The sequence below is a fragment of the Rattus norvegicus genome, chromosome 4 (assembly GCF_036323735.1).
Source record: "Rattus norvegicus strain BN/NHsdMcwi chromosome 4, GRCr8, whole genome shotgun sequence".
Taxonomy (NCBI): domain Eukaryota; kingdom Metazoa; phylum Chordata; class Mammalia; order Rodentia; family Muridae; genus Rattus; species Rattus norvegicus.
In genome coordinates this window covers 130,639,293-130,649,090 of record NC_086022.1, presented here as the reverse complement: position 1 = coordinate 130,649,090, position 9,798 = coordinate 130,639,293, and the positions used below count along the sequence as shown (strand labels likewise).

The following is a 9,798-nucleotide window of genomic DNA, read 5'->3' as shown; positions in this document are numbered from 1 at the left end:
ACACTCTCTCTCTCTCTCTCTCTCTTAAAAGAAACAACAATAATAAAAAATGGTTTCTAGTGTACTTTCTTTTTTACTAATTCTAGGTTATTTTGATAATTAAATTTTACAATTAGGGCTGGTGAGATGGCTCACCGGTTAAGAGAATTGACTGTTCTTGTAGAGGTCCTGAGTTCAATTCCCAGCAACCACATGGTGGCTCACAACCATCTATAATGGGATTTGATGCCCTCTTCAGGTGTGTATGACTGCTACAGTATACTCATGTAAATAAAATAAAATTAAATTAAAAAGGTTTACAATTAAGAACAATCTGAAAGTGGGAGAAAAAGGAAGCAGTGTTTAGGGAGATTATATTCCAAATCCCTTCTTCAAACTGTAGAACCTACCGTGTGATTTCAGTTAAAGTTGATTGCGTTAAGTCTCCCCACTAGACCTGGGCAGGTGGCCTGGCCTGAGTGAAGGAGGAGACCAGGCATGGATCTGATGGATCTGGGCATCAGGGATAAGTGCTGCAGAGCTTTCTTGCTAGCAATGGGCAAGGTGACATCCAGTAAGGACGCAATACACACTTAAAACACAAGCACAACAGTCCAAAGAGGTTCAACAAACCAAATAGCCATTTTCCATTTTTCTAATAGGAATTTAGATTCTTTTTGCCATTTCACAATGCATTTCAATTTGTTCTTGGATTTTTTTCAACATCCCTTTCCCCTCCCTCCTGCCTACTTAACCCATGCCATTCTATTCCCAACCTTTTCCATTAAATAGTCAACAAGTTATTTTTAATATTTCAAATAACACTTTAGTTGTTTCTTCAGGGGAATTCAGGATGAAGAGTTGCACTGTGCTGTGATTATTCTGTGATTCAAAACGAATGCTTAGCCAGTGGGTCTCCTGAGCATTTTGATAACACACAGTGATCTTTTCTTTCTTCCTATCCTGGCGAGATCATATCTTGTCTTTTGATGGTGTGACCCTTGGAGATATCTTAGGAAGGAACCTGGGTATATTGTGAGTAGACCGTACTATTGTTCACATGGTTCTAGAAAGAGAAGCTCTTGTTTGGCAAAGAGGAGGCATGGGGGAACTGATGCACATGGCTGAACCAAACTGTACTGCAGTTGAAAATAATTTGGGAGGGAGTGGTAGCAAATCTATCATAAACTGGGGACTGGAACTAAACAAAAGCTAAAAGGTGGACTCTGTAAAGGAAAAAACCATTCAGAAGCCAGAGAGCACAATGTCATCTTTGAACTGTAGCTATCACTGACTCAAAACTAGTAGTGTATTATGGTGAGAACAGCTCCACTTAAAAAAGTCTCACAAAAATGTGGGTAATTCTAGTCACTTGTTTAAATCCATTTCTAGGGGGAGAGATTTTTCTGCAAAAAAAAAAAAAAGAAAAAGAAAATTTCAATTTTTAAAGTGTCTTAAACATTTGTGGGTAAACATGATAGAAACCAATATGCCTCCTTTTTCTACATATCCATGATAAAAACATATCTGATTAATGGGTTGGTTGAAGTCTCTTCATGATTATTCCAGGATTGCTAGTGTTGTTGCCCTTTTCTCAAAAAGGAGGTTTTATGTTTATTATTTTATTCTTGTGGGTATGAGAGTTTTACTGTGCATACATATGTGTACCATGTGCCTACTTCGTGCCTATGTAGGCCATAAGAGAGCATTGGATCCCTGGGAACTCTACTTACAAATAGTTATAAGCTGCCATCTAAGTGTTGGGAACGCAACCTGGGTCCTATCTACGAACTAGTGCTCTTAAACACTGAACCATCTCCCTAACCTCTGGCCTTTCCTTTTAATGTAATTCCGTCACTACTACTAGACTCTCTATTTCTGTTTTTGGTGTAAGTGCTCATGTGAATTAAGGATGGGTGTAGGGAGCGACACGCATATATAAAGATGGTGCTGACATCCGGTGTACAGTGCCGTTCTGGTGGTTAACAACAGCGCTGCGCATGTGCAGAGTTGCCTTGGGCGCTTGCCCAACTTGGGCGACACTATGCTTATGAGGCGATTTATGTTCCACCAATCCCTGGGGGACAAGCAGCATAACTATTGCCTACCATGCATAAAAGGCGAGCACTTTTGTCGCTAGGTGTTCCCGTATCAGCAACAAGGTGTTCCTGCAATAAAGGCTGTTGAGAAGAATCTGATTGTGTTGCGTCATTCCTTGCTGGTCGAGGGGTGGTGGCGACAGACGAGGTGTCCTAGAGTAGTGTATCAGAGCATCTTTTACTGATAAGGTATGAAGAACCAGAGTTCTGATACCCATCTTAAAGTGACCAAATGTCTTTCATCGGAGAATGGAGGTAGTATCTAGTCTTCTAACTATCAGGAGTTCATATTAATTAATATATGCATATATATTTGCATATATTCATCGATATAATATAATGCATTTTCCATTAGAGGATTTTATTAACTGATTTCATATCTCTGTCATTATACCCTATCCTGGCTATTAAGATATCTTCTGAGGAACATCAAAGGAGAAGTGTAATGATAGGCCATGAATTCAAAGCACATTCTCATATGGTACTCTCTTGCTCCAATACAGTTACTAACAGCATGGGTTGTTTTTCTTGTTCCGCCATTGCCTGGATCCAGGTGAAGATGAGGTAGGTGGAAGGAATGGTTTCTATTTGATATTCTCATTTCTTTTAGTTAGAAATAACAAAAGAGGAGGAGGAGGGGAAGGAGAGAGAGGAGGAAGAAAAGACACCAAGATGGGGATAAAGACAATCAGGAAGCTCCCTGAGCACCCCCAACCACACACACACACACACACACACACATGCACACACACAGAGTATTAAGACCCTAGAAGCCCCAAGATGCTTCCTGATTAGTAGGCAGTTTGGTATTTTAGCCATTTATCAAAGTCTCATAGTTTAGGGGCTCTCACTCAGACTAGGTGTAAGATATTTAAAGACTAATAGAAAGGACCGTGTGGTATAGTGGTGACATTGCTAGATATGTAATGCTCAAAGATGATCTCTCACCAGGAATTAATAAAACCGTATCTTCTATCTGAGATACAGACCAGCACCCCGTTTGTTTATTCACTCTAGGGAAGAACAATGGGTTTATCAGAGAAAATTCTATTAATGTAATATCAATTGACTACATTTGCTTCACCTCATAAATATAGTTTCATTACAAGTAGACATGAGTAGGTAGCTCATACAACACGGTTTTCTGTTTCTTGGGGGAAAGATAACATCTGTAGCCTTTGCACTGGGCATGTGGACAAAAATGAAACTTTCAGGCAATTAACCAGCAGAATTGCGTGTATACTTACACACAAAATGGCTTATTTTTCATTGTAATTAGCTTGCAGAGCATCACTGGGGATTCTAAATAAATGTATGGGAATGTCTACATATAAATAAACTGTTTGCACGGGAGTTAATTTGCTTCACCCCTAGATACAGGCAGAAGCTAAGTGAGCCATTAATGTTGAGCATTAGTTTTGCAGACAATAGGAGGAGGCCTCCAGTCTAGCAGCCATCCTTTGTTTTCCTGCCTCCATCCTAAAGAATTAGTCTTTCTTATGTCTTACTAGCACTTCCCATCCTATTTCTTAACCTTCTCATTCAACCACTGGGGAGTTTAAACAGGAAGAACATGGCAAGCAGACAAATATGTGTGCCCTACCAGGGAGCTGACTCTCCTTTGGAGTGTGTCTGGCTTAAGTGCCATCCGAGGTGCTGCACTGCTGACACCCTCCGTAAGGCTCGTCAGGGTTAGCCATAGCTCCTTGATGACCATAGCTCTCCTAGCCTTGTGTCCTTGTCTGCAGGTGACCTTGCGTTGACAATGAGTATCTGTTCTACTAGAGGAAAACCGAAGCACTTTTTACTTCAGTGGACATTAAAGCAGCGCTAGACCCGAGGACAGAATGTTTCTTCATCTAATTTTCGCTTCTTTTTGCCTCATATTTATGTAGCACCTGCAAGATTATTAAAGCCTGAAGAGATTTTTGCACACGCACAGACAACTGTACCAGTTAATCACAGGGCTGCTAAACAGATGGAGACGACTCAAGAGCTGCCTGGGGCACTTAGGAGAATTCTGATTTTCTATGGATGAACAAGAGCACATTGCTGTCTGAGAGCCTGCAGGAGGGACCAAAAGGAAATATAAATAATATCACCATTTCGATGCTGGTAATATCAAACCGATTCATGGGCAGCAATTCCCTAAGTCCTTAGATGAACTCTTGGAGTACATGATTTATAATACCTGTTTAAGAAATGGGGAATTGGGGTAAACCTAAAAGAGGTGGAAGAGTGGTCCATGAGCTCAGGAAGCGTCAGGTGAGTCATGGTCAAGATCCAGGGTGTACCAACCGACTCAGAGGTCAGAATACAGGCATCAGTGAATACGACCTGTAACCACCGTAGAGGCTGGAACACAAGCATCTTCGAACCCGATCAGTCTCTGGGGAGGCAGCTGTCGCTTGAGGTTTTTCATTCAGCTCTCACCTCTCATAATTGCACTGGGTCCTGTCTACTGAGCACAGACTATCCCTGTGTACAGCATGTACATTAATTCACTTAATATCTACAGATCCTCATAAGTGTAATCATTCTTCCTGATTTATAGATAATTTATGCATGAGGATGTTAAAATATTTGCCCAACATCCCAAATAGGGTCTGACCAGCAGAAGCCTCTGAGTTACTTTGTGTTTCAAGATTCTGAGAGATGGCAGCAGCTATTCTAGGTAGACAAAGGCGTGGCTGTTTTCTCTACAAGAACAGGAAAGTCCTTCCCAAATAAGCAGTCTCTAGGAATTGCTTTTAATTTTAAGATGTTCCTTATTTATGCTTCTCCCATATTCCATTTTTGTCAGGAAACACTTGCTCAGTGTAGAGTCCTGCTCATGTGGTGGGTCGGCTAGTAAGGTCTAGGGATCAGGAGAATATGTTTTAGATGGTAAGTCGCCTTTTTCCATGATGATTCTGATGCTATGTAACCTTAGAAAAATTACCAGAGTCTGGGAGGAACATCTTTCTTATTATCAGGTTGGGCAGAATTATTTACCTTGTAAAATTTGCTTCAAAAAATGGAATGAATTCTGCAAACCATTTAGCCCAGGATGTGCACAAAGGGGAGAATAAATCAATATTGTAACCCAGCACTCCCTGAACTCACTTTCTCATCCTTGAAATCACTTCCTTGTCTTTGCTATGAATGTAAATCTCATTTTTCTACTGAGACTCAGAGCAAGGACTTAATCCTTCTTACTCTTCCTAAATGCATACTGACTACCTGTTGTGTACTGGGCATGTACTCCAATAGTGGCCCCAGCCTACAAGTCTGTGTGTGGGTGTTGTTATGTGTGTGTATGGTAGGTGTGGCAGCTATGTATGTGTATGCAGTGTGTGTGTATGTGTGGTTGTGGTGTGTGTGTGTGTGTGTGTGTGTGTGCGTGCACCTGTGTATGGTACGTGTGGTGGCTATGTGTGTGTGAGTATGTGTGTGTATGTGTGTTTGTGTGTGTGAGAGGTGTGTGTGTGTGTGTGTGTGTGTGTGTGTGTGTGTGTCTGTGTGTCTGTGTATGTTCTTGCTAGGTCTCAGTCTTTGTAAATCACAAAGTAGTGCAAAATTCAACCCCAGGTAGTCTCTGCCAGTTAATAACATTATCTAAAACCAGGAGAAAGTTTGGTTCAACCAATTTTGAGACAGAACAGTTGAAATTCATTAGAAAGAAGCTACAGTACAAGCTTTATGAATTTAAATGGAGGAAAAAAACCTAATTTGGGATTAAGATGGATTAAAACGGTTTATATGCTTACTTTATTCCTCATTGTTTACTAACATGTTTTTGCATGTTTCTTCCAAGGCAACAGTTGTTTGGAACTAAATCTATTTGTAATGCTGCTTCCTGCATACCCATCTCTTACTGGGTGGATAACTCATTCTCAAACTACTTGCTTCCCAGGCTTTGGTCCCATTTTCTTAAATCAAAGTACAGTTTTTTATTAATTAACAGCTCTTAGTTTGTGTTCTAACACCATCACCAAACAGAATTTAGGGAGAAAGGGGATTATTTGACTCATAGGTTACTGTCCATCTTCAGAGGAAGCCAAGGCATGAACTCAAGGGAGGAACCTGGTGACTGGAACTGACAGAGGCCATGGAGGATACTGCTTGATGGTTGACTCCACCAGGCTTGCTCAGCCTGCTTCCTTATACAACCCAGGACCACCTGCCCAGAGGTGTCACTGCCCACAGTGAGCTGGGGTCACCACATCAGCTATTATCAGGAAAATGCCCCTACCAGCCTGCCTACAGGCCAATCTGATAGGTTACATTTTCTCAACTTAAGCATCAGCTTCCTAAACAACTCTGGTTTGTGTCAAGTTGTCAACATCTAACCAGGGCAATCTATTTTGCATTTTCTATAGGAACAACTGAACTGCATTTTCTCCCCATTTCTGTTAAAGTACCCATGCTGCAAACCAAAGCCTGTACAGTTTGTGCTATGACATCCAGCGAAGATCTTACTTTTTTCCCCTCTTCAGTCAATGAAAATTCTTATTGCTCAAAGCACAAGAGACTGGGAACCAGAGTGGATCTAGAGAAGAGGGTTGGTGGGGGCAGACTGGAAGGAGTAGAGGGGGAGGAAGGTCAGGATGTATTATATGAGAGAAGAGTAAATAAAAATTAAAAATACAAAAAGAATTAACCAGTCTGTAGTAGTGTAATTACAGTGATGTCCTCGCTCACAGTGTCTGTGGGGATTCCCATGAGACCTTGTCCCCCATTGCCCATGCAGCCACTTGAGGCCTGTGACTATCAAAGGCAGGGAGGCTATTTCCATCTTGCCTAGAAACCAGCTAAGAAGTTTGCTCTTCAAGAATGCATCCTATAGGAGCTCATTCAAGCACAAACGTCATGCCACTCGAGTCCAGCCCAGTAGCATAGTTTATTTCTCGTTTGACATACAAGTGTAAAAATCATTCCATTGACTAAATAGCCAATCTAGTATGCTACATTATTTAACGATAAGCCTGGGGACTATTTGGCAGATGAGTGACAGAATATTAATGCAGTGGTCATTGATTTTATAATATGACACCACTATGACTCTAGCTGTGTGAATGCAGGTGAATCTACATAACATCTCCATAACAAGGAAATAAGACACATGTCTCCATGTCACAGCTGAATGACATGTAACAGTGTCAGTGTGTAAGTCACCTGAGTCAATGTGTGTCCAATTAGCACACATGAAGAAATGATGGCGTCCTCCACATATCCCATTTCCTCAGACCTTACCAGTCTACAGTAGAACCCTTCTGCTTCTTGCTCCACTCTTAGCAGAGGCAGATGGTATTTGCTGACTTCCCACCTATAAAATCATCACTTCAGTATTTTAAGAGTGTCATGAGAGGAGTCAGTATATGATTGCAATTAATTTGCACTTACAGCACACCTCTCTTTTCCTTATTTCCTCCCTAGTATAAAACCATACCCTGCCTTAATCCATCACCATACAAGAGACTGGAAACATAACATTTACTTCTTATGAACATTAAACTTAGTGATTTAAAAGCCTCTCACCAGTTCCTCTAATATTTGATGAATAATAACAGATACCAATAAATTTCAGTTTTCATTAGAGTATAATAAAACTTTTCTCAGGGCTGCAGAGTGTTGACAGTGGGGTAGAATCTGGCACAATGATTTCTATCTCTACATAAACTGTGAGCATTTCCATAGGAATCGGGGATTTTAGCATTGTTGTGTCTTCATGTGAGGCCAAGCTGTGAATTTAAATAGTAGCATATGTCATACTTATGTGTACAGACAGTATTTCAAGTGACTAACTGTGGCAATATTAGTGCTACCGATTTGAAATTTTCAACCTGCAGAGTGAGCATTTGTGACTAAGGAAAAAAAATCGACTCTGCTCCAGGAGGTAGCAGTTGTGTAGGTAAGATGGTGGACTCTGACCTTGCCTTCTGACAAGGGATCCCTTGTCAGAGCACATTGGATAACAAGCTGTCTTTTTCTGCCTTGAGGAAAATTGCATTGGCAATTCTAATGGTGACACTTGAGTGCCAGGGTATATACCATGGCACATATTACAACCATAATTGAGCAAACGGCCTCACAGAGAGAATAAATGCTGATATTACCCCAATATTAGGCTGTCATCATAACAGCTTTCTGTTCAGTTGAGTGGCTGCTGAGAAAGCTGATGCCTATTGGTACTGTCTAAGGGTTACACGGTGGAGTATATTTCTGCGAAGACCTGTAGACTAAACATTGTCCACCAAGTCACCAAGACACTGAGCAGGCAAGGACTACAAGGACCACTGAAGCTGGTTAATAACTCTCATCCTTGAAGAAGACAAATTAACCAACATCACATCCATAGCTGGGAACGATGGTTGACATACACTGATCTTAATTCCTATGATCTGGGGTCTATGACTATACTCACCTATAATGGAGAGCTTGGGGGCCCTCTAAAGCCAAGACTTTATAAAGGGGCAAAGCTTTCTCGCTTACTGTTCAATGTGTCCACTGTTGCTAATATGGCTTTCATCAAGGTGCCAGCTCAGAAGATTCCACATGACTCCACCTTTCGCCGATGCTTTGACCTTGAAATTTTAGTTCCAGCTATGACTTAGCATTCTATAAAGCAGTGCTTGGTGGAAGTTAGAACAAATTACCACAAACTTGGTTGCTTGAACTGCCATGAAACCATGGACTTTGAGTTTTTAAATTCATAAGTCTGGCATGGGTCTTCTGAGGATAAACCCGAGGGCTAGACAGGACTATGTTGCTTCCTGGGAACTCTAGAGTCGAATCTGATCTTCATCTTTCTAGCTTCTCCTGGCTGTCTATACTCTTTGGCTGTGTGGCTGCACTCCTTGGCAGTTCTCTATATACTTTGGCTTAACATTGCTCCCTCGTTCATTGGAGCCAGCAAGAATAGAGTTCTTCTCATATCATGGCTTGCCAATACTTGCTTTTACTCTTCTGTCTCCCATTTTATTTTATTTTATTTTATTTTATTTTATTTTATTTGTGACCATTACTTGGCTATCCACACAAACCAGTATACATGCCTTATGGTAGTCAGCTCTGACAACCTTGATTTTATCTGCAACCTTAAAATCTCTTTAAAAGGTACTATATTCATAGTTATGGGAGGTTAGGCATCTTTGGGAGGGTCACTAAGACCAACCCATGAGTTACTAGAAACTTCTCTTTCAGTGCTGATGAACACAATTTTAAGGACTTAGGTGTTAAGGTATCAAACAGAGGGCAGGATCAATAACATTAATGACACTTTTTAAAAAATCATATGGAAACCTACTGAAAACCACTTCAGGCTGTCAGAGTAGCAAAACAGTAATTGTATGTTTTATAGTCTGAGATCGCATGGAATAAACTCAAGACACACACAAACAGTAAATCTTAGCTTTTCATAAGTCATAGGTTTCTTTCATCCGATGGGCTGTTTAGAACCCATTAATTAACCTCTAACTCTGGACTTTCAACTTAAATGAGATGTTGATGTAGATATCTAGCAGATACTTTGGCCTTAGAAACCAGGAGCCCGATAAGAAGGCATGAAAGGACATCTAACATACGAAGTTAAGAAAAATTAAGACAGAATTGGAATAATGGCATTTCATGCAGTAACCCTTTTAAACCGCATGTAGAAAGAATTCAGTAAATAGAGTAGGCTGTGGAGAAGCACGCATAGCAAGTAGGAATCAGTGATTGAAGGAGTAGGGTCAGCTGA

The 9,798-nt window shown here is 40.8% G+C and overlaps 1 protein-coding gene across 3 annotated transcripts in view; it reads right to left on the bottom strand.

Moving 5' to 3' along the window:
* Tafa1 (TAFA chemokine like family member 1) overlaps positions 1-9,798 on the bottom strand; it is a 504,481-nt gene that overhangs the window by 150,049 nt on the left and 344,634 nt on the right. The window lies entirely within an intron of this gene.